This window comes from Choloepus didactylus, chromosome 2 (assembly GCF_015220235.1).
Source record: "Choloepus didactylus isolate mChoDid1 chromosome 2, mChoDid1.pri, whole genome shotgun sequence".
Taxonomy (NCBI): Eukaryota; Metazoa; Chordata; class Mammalia; order Pilosa; family Megalonychidae; genus Choloepus; species Choloepus didactylus.
Genome location: NC_051308.1, coordinates 147,834,131 through 147,849,363, shown reverse-complemented (window position 1 = coordinate 147,849,363; position 15,233 = coordinate 147,834,131). Strand labels below are relative to the sequence as shown.

At 38.7% G+C, this 15,233-nt stretch overlaps 1 long non-coding RNA gene and 1 pseudogene across 1 annotated transcript in view; one reads left to right on the top strand and one right to left on the bottom strand.

Moving 5' to 3' along the window:
• Positions 1–15,233, top strand: part of LOC119527005 — a 76,017-nt gene that overhangs the window by 16,403 nt on the left and 44,381 nt on the right. The window lies entirely within an intron of this gene.
• LOC119527003 lies at positions 8,110–10,235 on the bottom strand (annotated as a pseudogene).

The window sequence follows — 15,233 nt, the reverse complement described above, 5'->3', positions numbered from 1 at the left end:
ATCTGGTGTACAAATATTTTTACAGACGAGAATCCAAATACCACAAAACCATTGACATGGCTCAGGTTATCAGGGGCTTTCTCTCAGGCAGATTTTTTATTATTATTAAATTGGATTATTTTGAATTTGGGGTTCTTGGCCTTGAAAGAAAAGTTGCGTGTTGACCAGTATTTAAAAAAAAAAAAAAAAAAAAAAGATGGAAGGGAGAACTGTCCCCGGAGCTGATCTCAAGGAAACAGAAGGTTTTTTGTTGTTGTTGTTGTTTTTATAACATACTAAGGAGTTTACCAACCAAATCAAAGTGACAACTGATGTTACATTCCTGCTGTAGACTTCACTGAGAAGATGAGAAGTAAGCACAGCAGGGAATCAAGTTTCCAGTCCCTGTCAGGTGCAATCAGAGCCCTTGTCTTAAAACAAAGCCTCAGCTCCATCTCCTTGGCACGCCCAGGCCGGTTCATTTTCCCAGCCCCCAGGTACTAAGAGGAAAAAGAAGGATGGATTCTGCAAGGGCAAAATGAAACAAAAACCAGCAACAGCAAGCGTCTGTGATGCTTCATCCTAGTCACACCTTGGGGTAAGCGGAAAGTAGCCAGCATTTAATATTAGATTTCTCCCCAATGGAATATAGCGGCAATCGGTTTTTAGAAAACATTGTTTGTGATACAATTTCCCTCTTAACCCTAGGGAAAGAAAATTGGTCACTGCATCTGTGCATTATTGGGTTCCTAGGTCAACATCATGTTAAAAAGACACAGAGTAGAAAGAACTTTTTTTTTTTCTGAAAGAATAAGAGAGATTAGGTTTGCTCAAAATGTTACCCAGGTTTTTAGAGTGCAGAGAAAGCTGCTTGGTCAGTGAATGTGCCTCACAGAGAAGATTACAATTTTTATGGCACAGTTAAAAATAAGGACAACAGAAAGGCTGTTTTGGGGAATGTAGTGATCTGGCGAATAGCCAGAAGGCCTTTGAAGCCTCCAGCTTTGCTAGTGGAACTCATCAGACCATCCACTAAAATAATCACAGAACTCAGCACATCCGTAGTTTTTTATTGGTAAGACTGTCCTAGAATGGCAGGATTTGATGCAATTGCCTTGGAAAGACGGGTGAAATCACACTCCCATTTCAGCGATGGGCAAACTAAGGTACACAGAAATTCAGCAGTAGTGCGAGGGTCACAGAAAGTCAGTGGTGAGCTGGAGATGGGTCAGAAAGAGCCAAGGAAGTATAGACATTGGTGATAAGGCAATAATTTGAGGAAATTAAAACCCTGTAGTGTGGGAAAAGCACAATTAGCCAAGACAGAAGAGCAGGAAGGAATACAGAATGAAGTACAATCAGAGGAAACAAGCCAATAACAAAAGAGAGGACTGGTGTGGTGGGGGTCTGAGAGGAGTCAGACTTCCCTTAGGAATGCCAGCTTTCTTTCAGGTTCGGTCAGAGCCTTATTGTTTGGTTGCTTTGGCTCCTAATTTAACCCCGTTATGCCTCGATGTGTCAGACTCTAAGGCAACTATCTTTATTCTTGAAGTTCTTTGAGATTTTTACACGAATGTTATGAATTCCAGACAAGAATGTCTTCATAATTATTTTAGAAAAATCTGCTCCATCCCCACCCACCAAAAAAGAAATGTGTTTAAGCTTGTATCAGCTAGCAAAATATTTTCATCAGAAACATAAGATGAAACACTTAAGGCACGAGTACTAGTAAGTACAGATGGTTTACTGTACTCTCAGAGAGTATTCATTAAAAGGAAACAATTTTTAAGGAAAATATGTAAAAGAGTTTAAGAATATTTTGGCAAATATAAAGATTAACTAAGGGCATGAAATGTTTTATAACAAGTAGGAGATGACAGAAAAAGTATGATTGGTTTAAGAAACTAAGAATTCACTTACTTTTAAGTCAGTGTATTTATCCCACATGATTATTGGCACAAGAGAAAAAGACTCACTGTGAGCCCCAAATAAAATTGTTTATGACATTCAATCCTAAAATTCCATTGGCAGAAAGCTAAGAGGAAGTTGGCTTTAATCAGTCCAGATATTAAAATCACAGAGGGAATGGCAAGTAGAAGGATGAACCCACAGCTGAGTTATTCAAAAGAAGAAGGAGAGTTGATTATAAAGTAGAAAGAACATGATAAACAGGATTAGGAGAAGCAGATACCATTACAAAGAGTTGACTGAGGGGACAAAGTGGATAATAAGGCAAATTAAGGAGTCTGAAAAACCCTCTGTGACCAGGAAATGAACTAACTACTCAGACAAACTAATAAATGAAGAAAGATCACATGAGAGAAAATGACCAAAAGTTACTATGGGAAAACAGAAGACTCCTGATTTATAAAACCAGTATGCTTAAAAAGAAGATTAAAAAGGTGGGAGTGGAGAGAGAGTGGAAACAATACCAAGAGGGTGTAAGAGTAAACTGAGAAAATATAAAGTAGGCAATGATGGAAGGATGACCTTAGTAAAAGCCACAACAATAAAAGATTCTTAAAAAACGTTAAAGTGATCATGATAGAGGGGAAACATTCAAGAGCTTGAAAAATTGAACTAGGTTTTATTTTAATTTATTATAGCTTACTTTGTCGGTCTTTCCTCTGTGAGGCCAGCAAAATGTATCAGAAATGGAAACAGTGTCAGTAAAGTGATGAATTAAGGGCAATTAAGAATTCCCTTCCAATAAATTCAGATGACCAGAGAAGAGACAACTCCTAGGTGGACAGAAAAAGCTACAGAGAGTAACACTGCCTTAATGCAGTGTTTAGATAGTTCCTTGGAAGGATAGAGATAGAAGAAATCCCAGCCAAGTAAATCTAGCAGATCTCAAGAAAATAGACCAGAGAGGAAGCCAAAAATCGCTAGCTTTTCTCTCCTAACTCAGGAGAAATTGAAAAAAAAAATTAAGTATAGATAAAGCATCAGAGTGAATAGATAGTTCACAAAATAAAACAATTTGACTTTAAGGAAAATCACCTTCGTTAAAATCCTTAGGAGGGTTTTTGGACATTTAAATTTTGGCCACTGTACTAGAATTTAGAGAGGCTGGTAAATGAATAGTTATTGGCATTATCATCATTTTCTGCAAATTATATTAACTAAACTCATGGAATAGGGACTGATAAGGAAGTATTCAGAGCAGATAAAACAACTGAAGGAACTGATATCAATGTGGACACAGGTAACCACCGGCTTCACAAACAGGGCATCTGGATTGGAAAGCTAGTAGTTGTCCTCTGCACATGCATTGTACAATATATGAATGAGCAAGAGAATTTCTATCTCAGATTCATCTAAAAAGAGAAGGCATCATAGAAAAGGTGTACATGAAGAAATCCTTGAAGAGAGGGGATGGGGCTGTTCGCTTGGTAGAGAGGGAAGGGAAGATAGGATATTTCTGATATAGGAAGAAAAGCTAAGAAGGCCTGGAGCCAGGAGTGAGAAAATCAAACTGAAGACTCATGGGTAGGGCCGAGAGAGAGCATTACGTTGGAGAAATGGGAAAGGTTAGGTATTCCAGAATAGGAGGTAGTTTTGAGCATGGGCTCTGCAGTTAGACAACATGGGGTTTAAGCCTACTTTGCTAGTTGTATAAGCCTTTTTTTTTTTTTTAATCTCTATGTTTGATTTGCTTTTCTCAAAAATGGGGTTTTAGTTCAGCCTACCTTAAGGACTGTTGTAAGGCTTAAGTGAAACGATGTATGTACAAGTGCTTTGAATAATAAGAATCCAAGTGTTAGCTATTGCTGTAAATGAACGGTAGACAGTATAAGGATAAGAATGTTCACTTTCCTAACTTCTTGGAGTCATCTGTGGCTGACTTTCTTTCACCTTTCCAAGACTTTTACACTCTACACAGTCCCATCTAGTTCTCTCATTCTAAGATGCTGGGAAGGCCTACTTCATTCTCAGTTTCCCTTTTCTCCACTCAAAACAATTCCATTTATTCTCAGCCTGACTTCCTCTCCTATTCCTGAAGACACAGTACCTGCAAAGTTGGCTTAGAAAGAGAGGCCACATCTGAGCAACGTTGCATGTAATTATGTTGTTTGAATAAACTGACCATATAAGTTAAGTTATAGTGTGTTAAAAAAATATAGATTTTGTACCTAATAAACATCTCTTTCTTGTTCATTTGCTCATACCATAGTTTTGCGCAGTTTCATCCAAGTCCATGACTTATCATTCCTTGACTATCCTCCTGAGGCTGGAATTTCCAATTGCCTTTTTTTTTTGGAACCCTCATGCATTGCTGGGATTTTTTTACCTTTTTTTTAATTGAGATATATTCACATACCATACAATCATCCATGATGTACAATCAATTGGTCACCATACCATTATATAGTTGTGCAAACAATCAATTTTTGAACATTTTCATTACCACACACAAAAAAGAATAAGAATTAAAGTTTTTTTTTTCCCCTCCAGGCCCCGGGGTCTGAATTCTCTGAGGAAGGGCAGCCACTTGAGCTGGGCCCTGTCTCCCTTTTCTTAGGGAAGACACACCCTTTAGGGAATTATCTTCTACACTTGGATTCTTCCTTTGTCTCTCTGATTTGTTAACCCCACCCTTTCCTGGGTCAGTGCTGACAATTGAAAATGCCTGAGGCTCTCTCTAATGAGCTACTTAGGATGAGAGATAAAAAAAATAAAGAAAAAAGAGAGAAAGCTCCTTTTCAGAACCAGTCTCCAGCTCCCCAGTTTCGCCTGTCGACTAGTATTGGTACTTGGTTCTCTGTGCCCCTTTTCTTGGAACACATCCATCTTCCAGTATTCTGAGCTCAGCTGTCTCCAAAAGCCTCTGCTTTTAATTATTTATGTTTTTTTTTTTTTTTTTTTTTTTCTGTCAGCCCTGTCTCCTCTCTGCCACTAGGGACCTCAGGTTCCTTTCCTACTTGTTCCAGGTTTATCTGTGCTTGCAATTTGAATTCAGTGGTCCAAATTTGTTAATTAAAACCACAATTGGAGCTTGGTTGAGTTACTTTCCCTTGTTGCAGGTAACCTGCTTCTTTTTTCCACTGGGAATGTTTCAGCTCAGCCTGCTGTACTGGTGGGAGAGAGGTGCCAGCTCCATAGTTTGGGGAGATTTACTTACAGTTCTATGCTGTGATCTCAGCCATTCCACCCATTTCAGGCTGATGTACGATATATGTTCAGTCACCTATGTCCCCCAACAGTTGTTCTAGACTATTTATTAGTTGTTCCTGGCTATTTACTAGTTGCTCTAGAGGACTAACTAAATTCCACACCTTTCTATGCTGCCATCTTGCCACACTCCCCTCCCATTGCCTTTTGAAAATCTCTACATCCTTGCCTTTTCGTTCATTTAAATCTTCATTCAACAGATATTTATTGAGTGCAAATGACCCAGGTCTAAAACCATCTAAATATCTCTCTTCATCCCCATTCCAACTTACAATAAAATCAACTCTGTTTTTTGTGCTATCCCTTCTCTGTATAAATGACATCTTTTTTAAAAATTGTGGCTTTATATCCATACATAATAAAATTTGCCATTTTAAAGTGAACAATTCAGTGCCATTAATTACTTTTCCAATGTTGTGCTACCAACACCACCTTCCACTACCCAACTTTTTCATCATCCCAAAAAGAAACTCTGTATACATTAAGCAATAACTCCCCATTCTTCACCCCCACCCCCAGCCCCTGGTAACCTATACTCTATTGTCTGTCTCTATGAGTTTGCTTATTTTAGATATTTCATATTAGTGAAATCATAAAATAGTTTCCTTTTGCATCTCACTTATTTCATTTAGCTTAATGTTTTCAAGGTTCATGCTTGTAGCATATATCAGGATTTTATTCCTTTATGACTGAATAGTATTTCATTTTATGTATATGTATACCACATTTTATGTATTCATCTGTTTATGGACACTTGTGTTGTTTCCACCTTTTGACAATTGTGAATATATCTTTGAACATTGGCATACAAGTATCTGTATGAGTCCCTGCTTTCAGTTCTTTGGGATATATACCTAGGAGTCTAATTGCCAAGTCATGTGGTAATTCTGTGTTCAACTTTATACAGAATCACCAAGCTGTTTTTCACAGTGGCTGCACCATTTTACATTCCCACCAGCAATGCACAAAGGGTTCCAATTTCTCCATATCCTTGCTAACACTTGTTATTTTCCTTTCTTTTTTATAATAGGTATCCTAGTGGATATGAAGTAGTATCTCATTGTGGTTTTGATTTGCATTGCCCTAATGGACAATTGTATTGGGCATCTTCTTTGTATATCTTCTTTGGAGAAATGTCTATTTAAGTCCTTTGCTCATTTTTTTTTAATTGGGTTGTTTCTCTTTGTGTTGTTGAGTTGTAGGAGGTCTTTATATATTCTGCATATCAAACCCTTATCATATGGGGGGAGTGATTTGCAGCAATTTTCTCCCATTCTGTAGGTTGTCTTTTCACTTCCTTGATGCTATCCTTTGATGCATAAGTTTTTAATTTTGATGAAGTCCATTTTTTTTTTCCTTTTCATGCTTATAAATATCTTAATTGCTCCATTTGAATGAGAATCTTGAAAGTCATCTTTAGCTTCCTCACCTACATATCTAATCAATCAGTCAGTAAGGCCATATACATTGGATCGTTTCACATATGCCTACTCTGTCTCAAGAAGCTAGAAGCTAACTTATTTCTTAAAAATGGAAGCTAATCTTTTTTTCTATTTGCAATCTCTAAAAGTGACTAGTATAGTTTCTAGGACTCAGGGGGACTCAATCAATATTGTTGAATTATACTGAGTTGGAATCACACATGAAGTAATTGACAGTTATGGTAAGGATTCTAAAAGGCATATCGATTATTTCTTTGGCAAAAGCAAATGCATGTACTTATGAATCAATACCTTTACTTGAGATTCTGTGCAAATTCTGCAGAAAAAATATGTAATGGGCTTAAAAACAATAATTTTAAAGATTGAAGTAGAATTTTTTAGAAAGAGGACTCTGTACAGCAAAGTACTTTGGATATAAAAGAAGAAATCACAAGGATTAATCACTTTGCGTAAGAAAAATATCAAAACTTGGTGGCTGGCAGCTAGAAGGGAAGAGAGGATGAGAAAGGGGAGCTGAGGGAAAGGAAGCAAGGTGTGATTCTGTCCGGGACCCCCACAAAGATAGCCAGTAAGTGGCTAAGAATGCCTAAGAGGGTTTTAAACACAAGAATGTCTCATATTTGTTTTTTTTTGTTTTTTTTTGTTTTCCATTTCAGTAATTTTATTGAAAGGTATATTGTTTAGTACCAGACACAATGGTAGTTTGTTAGGTTATCTCTGCCAACTCAAAATTAACACTGATGTATTAAAAATGAAATGTATCACTCATTTGGGAAAACTGAATAGTTATCCACAAACATAGTTTACAAAAGTTAGGTATAACTTTTTAGGCATTACTGTAGTTCTTTGGTTTATTTTTCAGTATATATCCATAACATGATGTCAAAAGTAAATCTGAATTGGAACAGCTATTCTAGTTGGACCCAGGCTACACATTTGCACTGAGTGACTGTTACAATGGCAACTTTAATACTGCCGACCTTACATTCACTGATTACATGGAAAATAAATCCTGAACATTACCTATTTTGAGGGATCTCCTTAAGACTTTGTTTTGTCACAGTATGGGCATTACTCAAAGTGTACTCTCCTCCTTTTAAACTAATCTAAATTAGAGAATGGCAATTTTATATAAGTGGTCCTTGTTGAAAACCTCTAGAGTGTTAATTTAGCCTCCACTTGCTTTGGTGGGGTAAAGCAAGTAATTTTTTTTTTGTTACAAGAGTAATAATTTATTTTGTTACAAGAGAAGCTGACTTTCTCGATGGGATTAGACTGAGGCAATAGATTCTATATAAAAATTTTTATCACGGATATAAACATCACCTGTGTTCTAGAAAAAATATTAACAATAACTTAATGAATATGCCAAGCTTACCAGGACTGTATTTTTTGCTTTATATAAAATGCCTTCAAATTTAAATGTAATTGCCATGTAGTAATAAATCCACATCTATGGAATATCCATCACTTGGCATTGTGAGTACCAAGAAATCATTTATACTGCCTAGAATAGTACTCTTATGCCTGAAAAGTGCATGTGAAAGTTGGTTTTGATATACACCTCACAATTTAAAAAACACACTTAAAATGAGACTTAAGTAGGTTACCAATTTCAGTACCATCTAAATACATATATTGATCCAATATAGAAATTTGGATCAATGTTAGAAATGAAGATTCACAGTTTATCTTCCCAGGCTTGTATGTATGCTGTTAGCTGATTTGTAGGCTTCATAGATGAATTCAAATCTAAACAATTCTGTAGCATAATATTAAGCAGGCAGTTTTCCCAAGTCTGAGAACATCAATGTTAATCTAGTTGTGATATTTCAAGACTTCACAGCTTAAATCTGTTATAACACTAATGAATCCATAGCTCAGGGTAGTGGAAAAAGGCTTCAGAGAGGAGATATTGTTGCTGTAATAATCCTATATAAATAAACAAAAACCAAGTTACCAAAAATCTGCCAAACATAAATATTACTAGCTACTGCTAAAATGAACTATTCAGATCTCAGTTTCATAATTATGTCACATGTAGACATATTAAAAATGGTATACTTGGTTTTGAGTAGAAAAAGATAAGTCACCACTGTAAGTTAAGTAATTTAGATGGCAAGGATGAATATCATGTATGCAGGGGTCTGGACATTCTTTATGATTATAACTACTTTACAGTTAGTTCAATGGCTGTAGCAATAGTATGCAACCTTGGTGTTGAGACACACTAGCAGTTTCCAAATATTTAATATGGAGACCATCTGCCATATTCAAGTTCACACTGATTTTCCTAATAAGCTAATAGTTTCAAATTAGTTCATCTATGTTTCAGACTTTTGGTCCTGTTGCCCAACTCAGGCTTGTGTTAACTTCAAATGACGTATACTGTGAACCAGAGCTTGGGTCTACATATAGCAAACTATTACGCAATTAAAAACTTCTATTCTAATGCTACTTTTAACATTCAGATTATTAAGAAGGATTTTTCTAAGCTGATAGTTAATAAAAATGATTAGTGTACATATCAGAGGTTGGATAATTATTTACTCTTAGTGTGGTGTACCTTGTATGTAGTAAATGCCTTCAAATATTAATTATTAGATGAGTTGTTATTTTTCCCTTTGCTCCAACTCCACTTTGTTTATTTTGAAAACAGTAATTTAGATTTTAATTCTTCAATTGTGGAAAAAAAATATAATACTGGAAAAGTTTCTCTATATGGAGAATAACTATGAACCAAATTTACCAATTAAGGAACCGTTTCAGGAATTGTTGGAAGGTGGGTGATTCTGTAGTAACTATGTTTCAGTTGCCGTGCAGTATGCCCAGAAACAATCCATTTCAACTTCTGAACATTTGGTTTGGAACACTTGTTTGATGAATCCAAGTTAAACACTTGGATACAAGCTCTTGCCAGAAGATCAAATCTCTGCCATTTATCTTGGAATGTTTCTGAAGACATTCTACTCCTTCTGTTAACTCTACATACTTCTGTGCTTGGATCTCCAATGCAATGATAGACAATGCTAACACAGAAGGCTTTGCTTTAGAAAATATGATCCTGCAGTGGCATGTCTTAAGTTGAGCTTCTAGTCTTTCAAAATTAAGGCTGTTTTTCCTTCCACATGGCATGTTCTCTTGAATGAGTGAATAATAGAGTTGCAGAAATTGAAAGGCAGTAGTAGCTCTGACTTTCCAACACACCTTTTCCAGTACAATCTTTTCCATTCTCATCAAGTCTGAAACTGTGAACCTATACTGGCTTATACGGATCAAGTCAGTTGCCAATGGGACATTTCTTTCCTCTTCAATTGATTTTACAGCCAAATAAAAGCAGCTCAGTCCAACACACCCAATGTGCTTAGGCTGTACCTTCATTTTGGACAGGAATCTGTCCAGTAAATTCACAGCTAGAGAAAATGTCTCTGTATCAAAGCCAAAGAACTGAGTTAAACTAAGAAGGTCTTTTACTTCAAAGTCCCTTAGCCTTGCAGTCATTCTGAGGCCATTATCGTGTGCAGACTCAATTAATCTCAAGCCGCAGACCTTTGGCTGACATCTAGACTCCTGTTCCAAAAGGGCATTCAGCTGGTCTAGCAGTTTCTGAGCGTCAGTTGTTGTCAGGACCTCTATCATCTTGATCGCGATAGCGGCTCCTCAGCAATCACCCTCCCCGGGCCTGCTCGCATCTCACCCCACGGTATCAGATCCGAGAGGCCTAGAACTGTGGGGACTCGTGGGCAAGAGGGGAGAGGCCCGGGGAGGGGCAGCGTCCTGGGCTGAGGTCTCCGCAGCGCCGCTGAGAGGAGCCTACCCTCTCCCCGGCTCAGCTCGGAGCAGAAGGGCTCATATTTGGTTTTAAGTTATTGGTTGTCCTGTGCTGTGATTTAATGTAACTCCTATCCTTCTCTCTCAGATCCCAGAGCCTCAATAAAAGTCTGAAACCTGCAGTCCTAAGTCTACTGGTGTGGTAGTGGTAGTCATGTGGGTGTGCCAGTCACATCTCTCTTCAAGAGTATCTGCCACAAGGAGTGCAGTTACCTCCATTCTCCATCTGCCGTACCCTTGGGATCCACCGAAATAGTCACACCAAGACAACCAGCCAGTAACTGAACATACCGAGAAACGATAGCTGGGCCATTCCTACCCAATTCAGGAGTCCTCCAATGGGTAGTCTTTGCTCTAAATCTCTCCATCTGCTTGGTCAGGACTTTCTCAGAGTGGCACTGCAGTCTGAAGCTCTTCCTACAATCCTCCTCCTTCCTTCCCCTTCTCTCTCTACAGGTGTCAGACCTGCTTCATGAACTGTGGTCTCTCTACCTACTCCTCCTCTCTCTCTCCCCTTTATCTACCACCGGCATGTTCCTCAATAAAGCTCTTGCATTTCTTATTCTGCCTTGGTAACTGATTCTCGGAGGCCCTGAACTGACATTGTGGGAATTTTTTCTAGGGTGTAGGAGGTGGGGAGTACAGAAATTGGAGCAGTTTCCACTGTGGGGTGACTTGGTGTGTAAAAGGGGCAACACATACAGGAGATGAAGGACTGAGTGGTAGTTTAGGATTCAACAGAATCCAGAAGTTGGAGCCCAGAGGGGCCAGAAGAATAACCCTCCTGGAATATCTAGAGGTTTGGGAAAAGATGCTGAGTTTCCCATTTCATTTTAATCTTAAAGGATAAGTTAACCTAAGCAACTGGAAGCCTTTCAGGATATCCAGGCATCTTACTGTATATGAGCATGTACAAAGTAAGAAGCTCATAATGCTCTTTAGGAAGGGAAAGCTGAAGCCTGAGGAGAGCAAAGGTATGGTGTATGTGTGTGTGTGTGTATGTGTACGTGTGTGTGTGTTTGAGAGAGAGAGAGAGTACTCGCATAGAGCTTACCATTGTATCCTCAGCACCTACCAGAGGGTTCAGCACAGAGACCTGTGTAATGAATGAAACCTGCTGCCCTGGGTGAGCTCAGATCTCCTGATCTGGATGAATCCGGAGATACCCAATGAACTTGTGAAGGATGCCACCAAATCACACTGAGTGTTAATTAAGAGATTTGGAAGAAGGAGAAGGGTTATGAACTAGGGTTTGAAAAATGTCCCTGTGATATTCCCAATGAAACCAGAATGACCTGCTTTATTAACTCAGTACTGTCGCTTTCACATTTTAATTTGATTCGGCAAGATGGTCTGTATCCCTCTCTTAGGGATGCCTTTGCCTAACTTACCATCAAATGTACAAGAATCCTGAGACCCATTTAGTCTAGAGGGGGTGTGGTGGTGAATCCTGATATTTATGGTTGGCTATGCTAAGTGTTTTTCATGTAGCATATCAAGCTATGTTTACATAACTAAGAGGGCGGGCCTGTTAAAATGACTTTTCCTGAGCAAAGAAAAGTCTGCTTCAAGCTCTGGTATAGATTTTAAGCATACTTTCAGACACCCTATTACCCAAAAGCTTCAGATGAATTCTACCAACTAATTAATTCTACCAATTAGTTATTTGATGAGCTGTTCAATCAGATTCTAGAATGGATTATAAAGGCAGTTGTGAAAGCCTGTCATGTGATGAATAATTGAGAGATACATGGGTGTTTAAACTGAGGGTATCTGGTCCTGCATGGTCACTGGACATGTATGAATCACTGTATAAAAGGGGAGCACCTGAAATAAACTACTGTTCATGGTCTTAATTCTGAAGTGCCTTCTGGACCTGTTCCTCTCATGGTTTCTTCTCTACTTCTGACCCTCTGAGCTATCAAATATACTTTTTACTGTCCTGATTCTGTTCCCTGCTCTCCCTTCAGATGTTCACCCCATTTTCCCTTAGATATGACCTTGTCTCGTCTCAACGATGACTCTGGTTCTTCTCTCTGCGCAGCTGCATTCAGCCATCTCAGCTAAACACTCCTCCCAGGTAAACTATGAGACCTTTATACCAGGGCCTCACTCCCCGTGGTGGAGCACCTAGAAGGCTTACCCAGCTCTTGGCACTGGGACCAGATGCTAGGAAGGCATGAGCCAACATAGCTCTGCCTTCAGATGTTTAGAGAAGGTGTTTTGCTTATTCCCTATGGCCCCAAGGGATAGAAGGAGGAATACTAGGTGGAAGCATTAAATGGACAGGTTATAACTTTAGACAAAAAGTACTTGACAGCACAGCACTCAGAACAGCCACAGCTGTCATTTCCTTGTCATAACCATCAAGGGAAATGTTTGCAAAGGAAGTTGTGCTGGTTTGGATCTTTTATGTCCCCCAGAAAAGCCATGTTCTTTTAATCCAATCTTGTGGGGGCAGACTTATTATGGGTGGGATCTTTTGATTAGGTTGTTTCCATGGAGATGTGACCCATTCAACTGTGGGTGAGACCTTTTGATTCGATTATTTCCATGGAAGTGTGACACACAACCCCCCCATTCAAGGTGGGTCTTGATTTGTTTACTGGAGTCCTTAAGAGAGCTCAGGGAGAGAAAGAGAGAGCTCAGAGTCAACACAGATCCAGAAACTTGGAGATGCAGATAGAGAGATGTTTGGAGATGCTAAGCTAAGAGATGAAGCCAAGGGTTTGCCCAGGAGAAGTTAAGAGAGGACCCCCAGACACTTAAAGAGAAACGCCCTGGGAGAATAAGCAAAGATGCACAGAGGCTGAGAAAGAGAAACTAAGAGAGACAGAAGCCCAGAGACATTTTGGAGAAAGCGATTTTGAAACCAGAACCTGGGAGCAAAGGACAAGCAGATGCCAGCCATGTGCCTTCCCAGCTGATAGAGGTGTTCTGGATGCCATCAGTCTTTCTTCAGTAAACCTACCCTCTTGTTGATGCCATAGTTTGGACACGTTTACGACCTTAGAACTGTAAATTTGTAACCAAATAAATCCCCTTTATAAAAGCCAATCAATTTCTGGTATTTTACATATTGGCAGCTCTAGCAAACTGGAACAGGAATCACGCATCCTATGAGTCACTTTACTAGGAGGTCTACAGTTTCCTTCAGTGCTGAAATTCTCAGGTTCTAAACTTTCATGATTCTTAGAATTATAAAATTAAAAAGTCAGATACTTGAGTAGAAGGAAGAATTCTGAGTAATAACCATTGGAGGATCATTCACATATGATTGTTCCCAAGAAGGAAATTAGACGTTAAGATGAGAAGCGGGTGTGTGGGAGGGAGGAATCAAATCATCAGAAGAGAACTGTTAAGCTTTCTGGGTTTTTCTGTGCCCAATAGAACAGCTTAGACCTAAAGAATGCAGCAATTTTCATCTTCCCACATGGCTACTCCGTAATAATTAGCTTTGCTGTGCTTTTCACAAGCTATTACTTTAATGATTTTAATGAGATTGTCCATGCACTCAAGTTGTTTACAAGCACTTTTCTTTTTATAGCTATTAATAACCAGTACAGGGAAACTACCACCTTGGAGGAAATCAGGCAGTTTTCACTAGGTTGGCAATGGCCTAGAGCATGGAAGTAATTTCTTCCACTCTGGACTGGAGATCGTCCAGCATCCTGGGACCTTCTCAGAGAGGAGAAGAGTCCCTTCCCCTGGACAGGGTCTATACTCACATCTGTGTCCTCCACGGTCATTGTCCCTCTGGTCAAGGCAACGAAGAGGTAATAACCTGTTTTCAGTATAATCTTCTAACAACACCCACAGAGTAAATATTGGATGGCTAATTGTTAGCTTTTATTGAAATCCACATACTTGGCATTTCTTGGCTATCTTGTTTTTTTTTTTTTTTTTTTTAATGCCTTTGTGTTTCACTTTATTTTTTTTTTTTTTTTTTTTTTTTTGGTTCTCAAGGTCATTTTTTTTTTTTTTAAATCCTCATTTTATTGAGATATATTCACATACCACGCAGTCATACAAAACAAATTGTACTTTCGATTGTTTACAGTACCATTACATAGTTGTACATTCATCACCTAAATCAATCCCTGACACCTTCATTAGCACACACACAAAAATAACAAGAATAATAATTAGAGTGAAAAAGAGCAATTGAAGTAAAAAAGAACACTGGGTACCTTTGTCTGTTTGTTTCCTTCCCCTACTTTTCTACACATCCATCCATAAACTAGACAAAGTGGTGTTTGGTCCTTATGGCTTTCCCAATCCCATTGTCACCCCTCATAAGCTACATTTTTATACAACTGTCTTCGAGATTCATGGGTTCTGGGTTGTAGTTTGATAGTTTCAGGTATCCACCACCAGCTACCCCAATTCTTTAGAACCTAAAAAGGGTTGTCTAAAGTGTGCATAAGAGTGCCCACCAGAGTGACCTCTCGGCTCCTTTTGGAATCTCTCTGCCACTGAAGCTTATTTCATTTCCTTTCACATCCCCCTTTTGGTCAAGAAGGCTATCTTGTTTTGAATCCTGGTTCCATGCCTTACTAGTTGTATTTAACTTCTCAAATTCTCAGTGTACCAATGTATCAAATGCACCAATCCCATAGGATTATTTTGAGGATTAAATGAGCTATGTTGGGAGGTCATTTAGACTGTGCCCATCATAGAGGGGTCATTCCATCATCATCTCCTCCTTCTCTTCTTGCCTTCTTTTCTCCTCCTGCTCCCTCTTCTACTATAGCCCCTCAGCAATTCTGACTCGACAAAATTAGGGTTCTTTAGTTCCAGACTTCA